The sequence below is a fragment of the Arvicanthis niloticus genome, chromosome 3 (assembly GCF_011762505.2).
Source record: "Arvicanthis niloticus isolate mArvNil1 chromosome 3, mArvNil1.pat.X, whole genome shotgun sequence".
NCBI classification, from domain to species: Eukaryota; Metazoa; Chordata; class Mammalia; order Rodentia; family Muridae; genus Arvicanthis; species Arvicanthis niloticus.
The window spans coordinates 21773403-21788393 of NC_047660.1; the positions used below are offsets into that span (position 1 = coordinate 21773403).

General features: G+C 37.5%; 1 pseudogene; it reads left to right on the forward strand.

The window, feature by feature from the left end:
* The first annotated feature begins 7037 nt into the window (after positions 1–7037).
* Positions 7038–7137, forward strand: LOC117706493 (U6 spliceosomal RNA; annotated as a pseudogene).
* The last annotated feature ends 7854 nt before the right edge of the window (positions 7138–14991 follow it).

Sequence of the window (14991 nt, forward strand, 5' to 3'; positions counted from 1 at the left end):
AAAAATACCATGACCAAGTCAACTTATAGAAGAAAATTTTATTTGGACCTATGGTTTCAGATGGTGAGTCCATGACCATCATCATAAGGATCATGGTAGCAAGCAGTCAGATAAAACACTGAAGCAGTAGCTGAGAGTTTACATCTGACTGACAATTTTATGAGGCAGAGAAAGAGAGAGAGAGAGAGAGAGAGAGAGAGAGAGAGAGAGAGAGAGAGAGAGAGATGGCACTGACTATAGAATCCTCAAAACTTGACCCCAGTCAAGCTCCTCCTACAAGACCATACCTCCTAAACCTTGTAAAACAGTTCCACCAACTGCAGAACAAGTATTCCAATACACGATTCTATGGATCCATTCTCATTAAAAATCACCAAAGCATTGAGATCTGAACACTGAGAGGAAACAGAGTTTGAATGGCATCCCTTTTCTCAGTCTAGCTGAAGAAGCCTAAGAGAAGACACTGAGATTGAAGACAGATGAGTTTTGATGATCATCACTTCCATTGCTGAGTCTATAGCATCTAACTATGCACTTCAACTTTTAAGTTTCTGTAACCAAGTCTTCAGTGACTGAAATGAAAATTTTAAACAAGACAATCTAACAATTCAGCCTTTGCATCTCCCAAATGCAGGTACACAAATAAACTTAGACACTGCTTTTTCAGTAGTTTAGCACCAGTGATATTGCCAGTGTGAGCTACCATTCTATAGAATAGACATTTTGAAGAATGTGAAGTCACAATGCTTGAACTTCAGTGTGTATATCATGAACTGTGTCTTTAGGAAGCATGAAGCCAAAGGCAGACAGGCCACACCAGATTTCCTCCTTTTTATTCCTTTGGCTTTAGGGTTTTACTTTTGACATAATTTCTGTCACACCCCAGTCCACAGAAGCAATCCTCAAAGATCCTTAAAATTGAGAAAAAGAGAAAAATGTCTCCAGATCTGTTTAAATAATATATGCACCTTTACAGAAGTTTCACAAGCTTAAATAATGTAAGATTTCTCTTTCAAAATTATGAACTACACTTTTGTAACTGATGTAGACAACCATCACATCTGTGTCCGGAAAAGTCTCTGTTCCTAGGAACGCACCTCTATTGTATGGTTAAGAACTTTACTGAGTACTTTTCTTCTTGGGAAGCAACTTTTGGAGACCTACAAGGCTTAGATAGGACTGGGAAACTAAGGAAGTAGATCATTGTTCTCATAAAAGTGGATCCTCCAGACAATGTATTGATACTTTTACACTAGAGCAAGGCTAGCCCTTTTATGATTATATGAGCATTTATGATCATATTTAGTCTGACAGCAGTTATCAATGAATAGGACATCTCATGCTCTTTTGGAGAATTACAAGGTAGTAATGATGACAATGGTTGGCTGTAGATTTTAAATGTAGAAGTCAGGAATTAGTTGGTAATTTTCATTGCAGATTCATCAACAATGTGCAGACCTCTCAAATGGTTGCCTTTAACTGCAATAGGCAGTAGGTATATAATGCCTTGAAATCTGAGACATTTTAAAGAATATTTTCATACATTATAACTGTGCAAACCCTGCAGTTTTTGAAGACTAACAAAGGCAACACCAAAATAGCCAAAATCCACATTAAGACAAACACTGCTAGTAACTGAAAAGACACTAATGTATTTGATTGCCCATCCATACCCCTCTACTAAGAATAACTCCTTTCCTCACTTGTGTAAGAATAGTTAGTTATCTTATTTTCTTTTATAATATTGGCATCTTATATACTCACTCAGCATTTTATTCACTGTTTGTATTTGTTCTTAAATTTTAAATAAATGCATTACATCATATGAATCTTTGAGTTGTATACATTTTCTGCACTATTGTGTTTTATGACATTCATCTCTGGTAATGTTTAGAGTGGTGTTCATTCATTTTATCATTGTATATATTATTAAACAAAATACTTCCTAATTTATGTATCTAATTAATTAAGAGAAGCAATATTATGATTTGCTTAAACATCTTCTGGTATTTGTGAAGAGATTTTTATAATTCATTCAAGTCTCATGATAGAATTGGTAGGTCTAAAAGCCACGTATTTCACAGCCAGATAGGATCAGACCATTTCCTGAAGAAATGCATTCCTGTTTTCCAAAGTTTGTAATATAAACTAAATGATCGCTAAGAAGGTCATTGCATGACTTTTCTTTACAGATTTTTTATTTGTATCCAAGGCTTCTTTCACTTACTTATTGTTAATTTTTTTAATACATCACTCAAAAATTTGCTCTATTTTTTTTTTATTTAATTCTTCAGAGTTCTCTTCTGGATATTAATCTTTCCTCTACTTTATGAGACAAAACTGTACTCTCTGAGTGTGTGACTCACTTTGTGGCGTCCTGATGAGGACAATATTGTTGGGGTGGAGATTTATTTTCTATACATGTTTTATCTACATGTACAGAAGTGCACATGCGTGTTATGTCTGAGGAGTCCAGAGAAGGCAGTAGATCCCCTGTAAATGCAGTCACAGACAGTTATCTGCTGCTGTCTGGCTGCTGGAAACTGAACTTAGCTGAGCTAAATGCTCTTCTGAGCACTTTTTGTTAGCCCCCATTGGCCCTTTTTAAATATTTATTTATTTTATTTTGTGTGTATCAGTGTTTTGTGGCTGGTATTTTTGTGTACCACATGCATGCTGGGTGCTGACAGAGTCCAGAAGGGATCACTGAATCCCTTGCAATGGAGTAACAAGTGGCTGTGGGTCATTATGTGTGTGCTGGGAACCGAACACTGGTCTTTTGCGAAAGCAGCACAAGCTTTTAAGTGTAAGCTACTTTACAGCCTTCAAGTTTGATTTGGATTTTATGTCTTTAGAGTTTTTCTTTTTGAGACAAGATAGTTTGAACAGGCCTAGAACTCCATTGCCGGACTGGCCTCCTGGCATCTGCAATGCTCCTATTTCATCTTCTCTAATTCTGGGACTACAGGAATGGACTACAGCACCTGGATAGAATATTGTGTTTAATTGTACATTTCAACTTCCACAATTAGTTTTAAAATCTACTCAAAATGGTCTTTTGATATAGTAAGATAGAAATCTGTCAAGGAACACACATGTATGGGTATTCTCGTGTGTGTGTGTGTGTGTGTGTGTGTGTGTGTGTGTGTGTATGTCTGAGTCTGTTTCTTGGTCAATTTAATTCCAATAGTCAATTTTCCTAAATGACATTTTAACTAGAAAAGAAGGCACAGAACAGGAAATGAAATTAAAAACACATATACTTTCAAATTAATTTCATGTCTGATTGTGCATAGATGTTGTACCTACTTCTTTAACACAAGAAACATCACATCCCAGAATAATTACGCAGAATTTCATGGTAGATCAGTGAGACCAGGTACTTTATAAAGTCCAAGAGAGAATGAACATGTAGGAACTTCAAAACTATGTATAATTTCAAGATGAGGCAGAAGAGCATTAAATCAAAACTGGGGTGCTTCTGAGAATGGAGAAACGCACACCACAATCCTGCTAACAACATGCAATGGAATGATTCACTTTTTATGTGAAAACCAGCAAATGAGTCAAGAACCAACCACACTTTCTTGCAGAAATCAACTTTCGATCATGAATAAAAATTACATTGAAGAAATTAAACATCTAGTATAAGATCATGGGGAATTTTGGGCTTCCAACTGAATCCAACAAAAATCTCTTTGAGACAAGGGGTCCTGGTAGTAACAAGATGTCTCCATCCATCTTTAATTGCTCTGCTTTTGGTCTCCATTCTCTAATTGCAAATTCAGATCTCTGACCTTTATGCATTCTCTTAGTTGACTTGACTGTTGGGCTGTGATCTATGGAACACTCATTTGAGATTCGGCACTGTGATACTCCAGCCTGAATACTCCAGCGTTCTTTACAAATTCCTGCTGCGTTTTCTTTATGGTGCTTTAAATGAATGTTGAAAGGAGTTTATCGTCTCAAGTACTAGCTTCTGAGCCAGAAGTACTTAAGTGAAACACTATTTGAATAGGTGCCTGTGGATATATCCTCTTACAGCCTCTTATTCAATACAGTTTTGTACTTCCAAAATAATAAATAATTTCATGTTCCTTAAGTTTGACTCAGCTGGGAATGGGATCCATTAAATAAGACTTCTATTATTCAGCATTGTCGGGAACTGTAGTGTTGCATGTATCTGAATTTTAATGAACATAAAAATTATGATTTGATATTCAAAACTTCAAGCGTTTATCATCTTTTTCTGTGTTAAGTAAAAAAGCTGACTCAGTCTTATAAGTCAGTGCCTAACCTTACTGAACACTGTATTTTAAACATGACTTTCCCATTTCCTTGACTGTTAGTAGTTGTCATTTTGGACACTAATAACTGGGCTCTGTTTACTATTAGTGCATTGAAACTGCCTTCCATTGCCTCTTCTACCTTTTGATTCTTGTTACATAGCTGGGACTTTAATATATTCTTGGGTTCTAAGAATGTCTTTGATGCTTAATTTGCTTTTGTTAATTTATTGTGGGCCAAGAGTCATTTTATAATTTATAAATATTTTGCATCAAATGAAAGTCAGAAACTTTAAAGGGAAAAAATTAATCCACAGAGAAATATTAAAATTTAGGCTTGGTTGGCTTTTAGATTGCTAACTGATCTCTGCATTTCGGTTAAGAGTCAATGCTTGGCACAGTGTGTGCCTGAGAAAAAGCCCAGTTGATGCATATGGCATCATAATCATTAAGTGAAGTTTTAACATTTGGCTCATTCATTCTCAGCTTGTAAGCCCTTTCTTCTGCTGCTGTTGATTGTACTCCCATTCTACTGAATTATTGTAATTCCAAGGCTCAAATGAGCATCCAGTAGCTGAGGTTAATTTGTTCCTGAATATGTACAATTATAAGAACAATGGCAGTTATTACATTTGTTAGGAATCCCTACACCTAGATATAAGTTGATTGAGCCATACCAAAAAAAAAAAAAAAAAAAAAAAAAAAAAAAAAAAAACCAAAAAAAAACCAAAAACAAAACCAAAAAACAAAAAAAAAATGAAAAAAATTACCCATAAGTAGCTTCTACATTATAAAACCAATTTCCAGGTATGATATAGAAAATTGTATATCTTTGTTTAAGAATCCAGGTTAAACTGAATGTGCATGAGTGTCCTCAATGGCATTGGATTGTAGCAATTGAATATTCTCAGCAAGCACTTACATAATAAATAAATTTTATCTGACGCCTGGTTTCAATACACCAGATATTTTGCCAACATAAAGAATGAGTGGGGATCATGAAGTTAGAAAAAGAAAGCTGCGAGAATACCTTTAGTTTTCATTTAAAACATTTGCACTTTCTATTACAGAGATAGTATCATGAATGGGTCTAGTAAATATTTATATCTTTAAAGAGATTCTATTTAAGTGTCTCAGAATAACCTATAACCTTTCATAATAGTAAGAGAGAGAGGGACACACATAGTGATAGAGAGATAGAGAGAGAGATGGAGAGGGAGGGGGAGAGAGACAGAGAAAGAATCTCAGATACACACCTATAATTCTTGGGAATATAACAAATAATCTGCTATCATAGGCAGTTTTTATAACAACATTGCCTATTATGTCAGAAATGTCAGATTTCCAATACTACCATCTGCTGAATGAGATGGCATGTTTCCCATTAAGATTCTGATATTTACAGCTGAATTTACACTGAAATATTAGAAGAGAAAAAAGAACTGCTTTGCTTATCTGTGGATTGTGGCCTTCATGGACAACTCACTGGCACAGTGTCTGGTTTCTTCAAGGGGCAGTGGATAAAGCATCTACCACAAACGTTTCCAGTATAGCCAGTGAATACTTCTCTCTGACTTTCATTCCATTAAGGCATGTTTAATATAAAAAGGACAGAAACATACAGGAGTAAAACACCCTTAACATGAAATACTTGCAGAGCCATTTAAAAGAAATAAGGAGCCCAGACTCAGACCAGGAATAAAACAATATAGCCCATTGTCATTGCTCTTCTAGGCCAACCAGAACTTAATGGCAACACTGTATTGATAAAGGCACCATATACTTTGGTTACAAGAAATGAAGAAGTAAAAAATTGGCATTTACCAGTAATTTCTTCTCTGGTGGCTGGCTTTCAAATACTGGGAGGTGTTAAAAAGGCTTTGGAGGAAGAAAGTTATTAGTATACTTTTCCAGCAGTGAATACCAGGGGCTATAATATCGGCCAGCCTGCTGGGACATGACCATTGGTACACTATTCAAATAATGTTAAGGGTGGCAATCAATAGCTTTCTAATGGTACTTGAGACAATTTCCATAAGAGAGATCTCACACCTTGTACTGTAGACTTGACCAAGAATACCTGACTGAGGAGGTCAGAGGACTTAGAGGAGAGCCAACTATAACCATTTTGCTAAAAGGACACACAGAATCAAGACGTCTTCTAAATATTCATCATTAAATCCACAGATTAATTCAGCCCTAACCTTTCATCAGAGAAACTTCTTTATGTAGTAAGTAATGGTTAACACAGAGACTCAAACCTGATCAAAATGTAAAGAATAAATGAATGAGGAAAGTGGCAGGTAGAACATTATAAGGATGTCTTCATGTTGTTTCAGGACAGGGGCTACACCTATAAAAGTTGCAGACACTTGGCTATTAATTGCTGGAAGTCAGAAAAGTAAGTGGGAAACAATGTATCCTCAGAAGATTTCTCTGATTACCCATAACCTTGGACCATGGATCTTTATTTGTATCATAATGTGCTTGCAATTACTGAACACTGGATCAGAATTTCAGATTCAATTTTTAGGTACACTGAACCAGTGCTGATTTAATCACAGGTAACCATTGAGGACCTACCAAAATCATGTAGGTATCCAGTAAGGACATGTAGCACACACAAATAAATAAAAGCTGCAGTCTTAGACTTGTCAAGCAGATGAATATACTCTTTCAGCTGTGTGTGTGTGTGTGTGTGTGTGTGTGTGTGTGTGTGTGTATTTCCAGAAATAAGAAAACTGACCTGTTGTACTCTCTTCAGCAGCACATATACAAAAAGTGGAACAATACAGAAAAGATTAGCATGGCCCCTATACAAGGATGACACCCAAATTCATTCCACATTTTTGACCCACCTTGAGACCCATGTCATGAGAGAGAGCCTACTCATAACACAATTAATAATATTTTGATATACTTGAAGATATGAACCTAGAATAACTGCTACCCGAGAGGCTTTACCCTGTACCAGATGGAAACAGATACAGAGAGCCACAGCCATACATTAGGTGGCGCTTCTGCAATCCTGTGGGAGAGGGTAAGGAAGGATTGTAGGAACCACAGGGTCAAGGACATCACAAGAAAACCATAGAATCAACTAACCTGAGCCCATAGAGGATCACAGAGACTGAACTGCCAATGAGAGACCATGCATGGGATTGACCTAGGCCCTCTGCACATACATAACAGTTGTTCAGCTTGGTATTCATGTGGGAAACCTAAAAGTGGGAGCTGGGGCTGTCTCTGACTCAGTTGCCCGACTTTGGGACACTTTCCCCTAACTGGGCTGCCTTGTCTAGTCTCAGTAGAAAAAAGATACATCTAGTACTTGTAACTTGCCAGTGTGGGTTGATATTTATGGACAGTCTCCAACTCTCTGAGGAGAATGGGAGGGGATTAGGGGAGGGGAGGCAAGAGGGAGGGACTGGGGGGAGAAGCTGTGATCAGGATATACTGTAAGTTAATTGCTCAATTTATGAGAAACAAAAAATAAGAAGCTGACCAGTGAATTTCTGTAGCATACACCAGAGGCCCTCAGGAGTGGTAGCTAGATCACCAGTGTCTATACGACTTATAAACTGGTAAGAAATACAGACTAAAGGGTTCTATCCCAAATATCTGGAATCAGAAACATCAGTCTTAGTGAAGCAATTGGTGTCCTAACAAGCTTCTCAAGTCATCCCAATTCAAGTGAAAGTTAAGATCTAGTCTTCTAAGATAATGTATGCTTTTTCTAAGAGCACATGTGCTTTATATATAACTTTGAATCCTTCCTGTCTTGCTGTTCTATAGCCCAAATGTGTGAGCGAGTGTCTTAAGTGGAACTGCTGTGTAACAAAGTACTACAGACTAGATAGTTAATAAGCAACAGACATCTACTTACAGTTGCTGGAAATGAACATCCAAGATCAGGACGCAGGATGACAGCTTGCATGGATCATGTTTAGAGCTCTTTTGCGAACAGGCACAGTGACAAATTCTCGTGGCTCCCTTACATTTTAAAAAGGTGATAAGAGAGCTTTCTGGGCCCTTCTTAATTGTCCCTCAAAGCTCCTACTTCATAATAATTTTGCTCTGTGGATAAAAGATGAAATGTGAATTTTAATAGGACACAAGCATTCAGTCCACGGCGCCCGGGTTGCACAGTATGAGGATAATAGGAAGTGAGGTCTTGCATTATTGTTCTGGGTAGAGATTTCAATAATCAATATTTATCTAGTTATAAAAGGTCTACACGTTGATTAACTTTATTTTATGAATAGAGACATATTTAATGGAACCAATTCAATGACTCTTTTGAGAAGTGTAATTGACCCACACTACTCCTTGAGGGGCAGGTCTGATTTTCACTGAGTAGCTGATGTAGAAAATCGTCTCAGATCACCCCATTACCATTCTGCGGGCTTCTTCCGGTTCAGTTCTCTAATAAGTAGAGCGGTGGCCGCTGCTGTGTGAGAATCAGCACTGCTTCATCGAAATGTGTCCTTGATTAATTTTATTTCCATTTCGTCTGATAACTGCTGGAATTGCTGCTCAATTCCAGCATTTGGTCTCTCTCTGTCAGCCAGTCCAGTGTGGCATTTCACTCTGAATCTGAGTGATAGTCACTAATGAAAATACTGCCATGATGGTTATAATTTTTTACTAAGTCAAGTATAAATGATAATGCCAGGAACATGTTATTTTCATCAAAGCAAAAAATGATGGTTTTTAGAAGTCACTATAGGAAATCTTAAATACGTACATAAGAACATTCTTTTGCTCCATTCTTTGGTCCTTAGTATTTTAATCATTTCTTGTTCTGTGTCCCACCTCACAGTGAATACACATTATACAGCACAAGCATACTGATTTTCACTTCATGAATCTATAAACCCTATAATTCTTACCCCAAACCTGGCAGTTTAACCTGTCTTGGAGGAATGATTTAATAACAGAGACTTGTAATGAGAGCTCTTATCACTAAAATGTCACTGTATTTACAAAATATACTGCAGGGCACTTACTTATATACTACAAAATGTTACCATAAATCATTGGGCATAGTCTGCACTTTTTAAAGTACACGAATAAAATAGAAGTACTTCTGAATTCCTATATATTCACATATTCTTTCTTATCTAAGTAGTTTGAGTGCTCTCAATTACCATAATTTCATGTCCTCTATGCTTTTGATACTCTGTCAAGTTTCATTACTAATTAATCATATAAAATTACAATATGCTGATGCTTAAGAACATAAAGAAAAGAATGTGTTTATTAAATAATACTAACAACAATAACACTTCCATTTCTATATCTTATAAATGTCTAAAGTAGGTAGAATGCTAAGGTCTCTTTAAATGCTCCCACCATCTAGAATTACTAAGAGACAATGGGTGGTCTTTTGTCAGTTTAACTGGAGTAAGTGATGTCCAATATTAGTGACACATATCTGCATGTTTGTAGGGGTGTTTCAAGAGATGATCTATGTGTGACACAGTGACTGGGACAGACAGACCCCCCCTCAAGTTCGAGCAGTCCCTTTTAGCAAATGGCTTTGATGAAAATACTCTAACAGTTAAATATTTAAAGAAGACTGATAAAGTGAGTGTTTTGATGTCACTTTTGTAGGGCAGGAGACTAAAGCACAGAGAGGGAAATTGCTCTTTGTAAGGTAACACATCTCAAAGGTGATTAACATGGATTTTACTCTATTATGTGGTTAAGAATTTCACGGATATTCCTGTGTGCTCCACTGGCTACAATTTATACCTGGGGAACAGGCATTGAGATTTCTCTTTTTATTAAAATTTTTTTAAAAGTCTTTAATTTCTTTTTTTACTTTTTCCTTGACCAAGTCATCATTGAGTAGAGCGTTGTTCAGTTTCCACGTGTATGTATATGTGGGCTTTCCGTTGTTTTTGTTGTTATTAAAGACCAGCCTTAGTCCATTGTGGTCTGATAGTGTACACTGGATTATTTCAATCTTTTTGTATCTGTTGATTTCTCTCTCTCTCTTTTTTACCCCTTTAAGTGAATAGGGGAAGATTAAATAGCCCTTTGATTCAGATGCAAAAAGGTATCCTTACAGTTTATTTGCTGGGTAGAATCAGCGAGCTTAGAGATGCACATTCATAGAAGAACTAGAGAGAGTATTTCTAAGAAAGACCAGAATTTTCACTACAGACTTGAGTTACCCTCCCATTCATGTGTTGAGTTAACCTTCAGTATCATTGTTATCGAAGTGTACGCTATTATCCAGTTTATTATGCAGTTGTATAATGAGATAAGAATAGATCAATCAGAAGGTGGAGCCATGATTAGGTCTATATTCTTATAACGAGATACAAGAGATGGTTCCCTTGGTTTCCTAGCTGTCTCTCTGCTCTGAGGACATTGAGAGAATAAGATGAAATGTAATCCAGGAAAGTGATCTCATAAAGAAACTAAATTCCTGGCCCCTCTGCTTGGACTTTTATCCTTCTAGAAATGATAAGAAATGCCTTTGTTCTACTTAAGGAATTCACTCTCTCCTATTTATTATAGCACTCCAAACCTGCTCCCTAACTCCCGGCCTTTCACATTCTTAAATCATCCCCAGCTGGCCATGGCATTTACTGTACCCCAAGAGCACTTCTTGTCATTACTGAAGAAACGAGGATGAAAGGAAATGTTTACTGTGGTGCATTTAAATGCTTGGGCTCATTTCAGGTCCTACGGAAGGATCTGGAGTTGTAAGAAGCTCACAGATGTCAGTTAATTCTTAAAACCATGTTACTCTCTATGGTACACATGCTGGATCTTTCACAGCAGAGGTGAAAAATCTGGTGTACATGTTGTTCACACCACATTCCCAGAAAAGCAGCTGGCTCAAAGTGCTTTCCACCTTTCAAATAAAATGATGGATGAATAACAATCTGATGACTTTCCTAATCAAAACAACTACAGCTAGAGAACGGCCGATTATTATTTTTAACAAGTAGAAATTCCTGTTCTGATGGCTGATCTTTCTTGCATATTTGATGGGATTGAGAGATGTCTATGACTGGGAAGACACATTTGTGCATCTGTAGAAACATTTCCAGAAAGGACTGACGTGTGGCATCGTGACTGGTAGAGACTTACCCTCAATGTGGCTGCCACCTTCAAACACATGGTTGGGCCTGGTAAAGACAATAGGAACTTATGAAATTTGAGTGGGTGTATTTTATATTAGGCAATGGCAAAAAAAAATCTGTAGGGACCAAGGGTGGAATAATATGTGCAAAATGTCCTCTACAGTCTTGAGACCATGTGTTTGAACACTTGACCCCAACTTGGCAGTACTCTTTGGGGGGTGAGCCCATGTAATCGGTCAGAGGTGATGCCTTCCTGGAGGAAGTGAGTTGCTATGGAGCTTGTCTAAATAGTTATTAGCCCAAACACATTCCTGGTTCTCACATAAGAAGTTTTGTGTGATACTTTACACATGACATTCTATGTCTGCCAACTTCTTACTGGACCAGAACTTTATTTAGCTAATGCATAATTTATTGATGAGAATTCAAGTTCAGGTCTTTTTAGGTTTCATAAAGAACAGAATAATTAAACAGCTCAGTGCTGAATGGGGGGAGTCTGACTTTCATTGTGATTATCATTACTCCTAAAAGTCAAGAATGTTTTCCTTATGGAATCAGTGATTTATAGAAGACAGATGTACAGTGTTAGCCTTCCTTTAACTTAAAGATTTTAAAAATATAACATGACTCAAATATACAAAACCATGTTAAGCTTCCTAATCCTTATTGACAAGCAGTCATTGTGAAACATGAAAAGAGCAAACTTTGAAAAAATAAAATATGGTGTCTTATTCTCAATTATGATCATACATACAAAAATAGTAATATCAGAAAAAAATACACTGAATCACTTGCCCCATGAATCCATGAATGAAATAGTTTAATTGTAACCTATTAATGTTATTCACGTTAAATATATTAAGTGGATTAAAAATAAAAAAAATAATTATGAAAATGAAATCCAGATTCAGGATGCACATTGTCATCAAGCTGTAATAACAATTTTAAAAATTATCCCTGTCCTTAAAAAGAGGTATCTCTTAATGCATATGCAATGGTGAATGGATTTAATGTGACTCTTTAAAGACAGCAAGGATGGGCAGGCTTACTGTCAATCTGTTTTCCAACATTTTAAAAGAGAGTGTGGATGGAACAGTATGAGAAGACATAGAGAGAGAAGGAAGAGGGGGTGGAAAGCAAGGGTTGGCGAACAATGCAGAGACAAGCAGAAGAACTGGGCTGTATAGATAGCTTGGTGGTATAGTGCTTACCTCATGTCAGGTTGTGGGTTGGGAAAGGCAAAATTATGTTTGCCTCTAAGTGAAATTAATGACAGAAAATATTTGAATCAGTAATAATGCTCGTGAAGTTTGTTGGACGAAGTCTCAGAATAGAAATTTCACACTCAGCATGCTTTAATAATGACAGGAACCAATTAGAGATTAAGTAACAACATGCAAACAAATCCCAAAAGTGCTCAGACTCTCGAGGCAAGGAACACATACGTATGTAATCAAGGTATGTATGTGTGTGTGTATGTGTGCATACATATGTATGTGTATGCATGTGTGTATGTATATACAAAAACCATGCAACAGCCATGTGGAAAACTCATCTGTCTCTGATTGAAACTAAAAGCTTAGAGCACTTCCACTAAGTGCACTTTACTCTAACAAAATTTTATACTTAACAAATTTAACCAGAACCAAGTAGAAAGTCTCATTATAGGCAAACTAACATTACTGGAGTGGTTCATATCTCTGATGCAGGGGCAGTCAAATGTAAAGACGGAATGAAATATTATAGAACGTGGAAATAGACGCAGGCACAGAGGAAGCAGTAAGTGGGGAATGTACCCTTATGCTTGCCTGTTGAGGTTTGAACAAGAAATATCCTCCATGATCTCCAGTAGTGGATCACCAGGTCACCAGTTGGTGGCGCTGTTTGATAGGTGTGGCCTTGCTGGAGGACAGGAGTCACTGGAGGTGGGCTTTGAGAGCTCAAAGATTCAAACCACTTCCAATTGTAGCTCTCTGCTCGCAGCTTGAGATGTGAGCTCTCACCTTTCTGCTTCACATGTCATGCCTCTGCTCCACCATCATGGAGAAGACATCCCTCTGGAACTACAAGCAAACACAAACTTGTTCATCCTGAGGTAACTACCTTGATGTTTTATCACAGCAACAACAACAAATTCCAAATATATGAATTATGCAGGAGAAACAGTTTTAATATGGAAAGGGATATGGAACATGGAAACATCCTTAGCTGGCAAAACCACAAAAAATATAAATCTGGATACTTGTTATTAAGAATACTGTATCTCAAGAGGTGCCATGACAATGTTTCAAAATCACAAACAATGGGAAGATATTAGCTATAATTACTCCAATACTGATTTTCAATATTGATTTATATAAAATTCTTAACATCAAGTGTAAAAACATAAACTGTCTGACATTATGATGAATAGAGATGGACTGACGGATCTCTGAGCCAGAATTAAAATGGCCAGTGTCAGTGTGGAACAGTGTTCTCCAACAGGGACTCCAAGTGAGGATAATCATGAATTGTCATTTCATACTCATTCAAAAGTCGCCCCCCCCCAAAAAAAAAATCTATTAGTGTAAACCATTGGCAAGGATGCACCAGGAATTTTCATGAAATGGACAGGTCAGGGGATGAGCAAAAACCAAACAAACACCAAAATAAAACAAAACAGCAAATATCAGAGGATAAGCAAAACAAGAACCAAAAGCCAACCAACCAACGAAATAACAATAACAACAAATCAGTAGATGACATGCCCCAAAGAAGGAGCCACGGTGAGTCTAATAGACTCTTTAGTAACTATTCACAAGTCAGAGAAAAAACATAATGGAAACGAAAGGAGGCTGTGCAATGCCATGGGGTTAGTTAGAGAACAACTCCAGGCGTACACTTAGTCTAAAGGATCACACTGAAAGAGCTGTCTTTACTGGATGTGGCTTCTCCGCTGAGATTATGATGGCGCCTGAGGAATCCACAGACTGACTCTGCGCAGTTTATCACGGGTGGGTCCTGCTTTCAGTCAGCTTCTCCTTGTTTCATCATCTCACAACTTCCTGTGGCTTCTGTGAGCCAGGGAGGAGATTTTCTGAAGCTCTTTTCTGAGAAGTCAGCTCTTGCAAGTTCCTGGACTCGGGCAAGCACTCCATTCACATGCCTTTTATGCAGGTCCACTGCCACGAACTTTGAAATCTCAGACCTTGGCACCTAGGCCTGGAACTGAAACTGTTATGCCCCTAAGCTACCCAGTGTCAGTTCACAGGCTCACAGGCTTTGAAGTTAACTGTTTGCTTCAGACATGTGAACTTTATCATTTTTCCTTCTATGACTAGATAGAGAGAATGAATCTGACTCTTGTCCGGTCCATGCTAACCCATCTTGCTCCCATCCCGACTGGACACTGGAGTACTTTTATCTCCCAGTGGCTTCCCTGGCTCATGTCACCCCTAGCTTGTCAGATGAGCCTCCATTTTTTTCATTGCTCCCTAGCAAGTGTATCTACTCATTCCGAGGGACTAGGACTTAGAGGGGATAAAACTCAAGAGCAGCTAACACAGTTTTGGAGACTCCTACTGTCTCTCTCTTTGGGCAGGATGCCAGCCTTCTCTATTGTA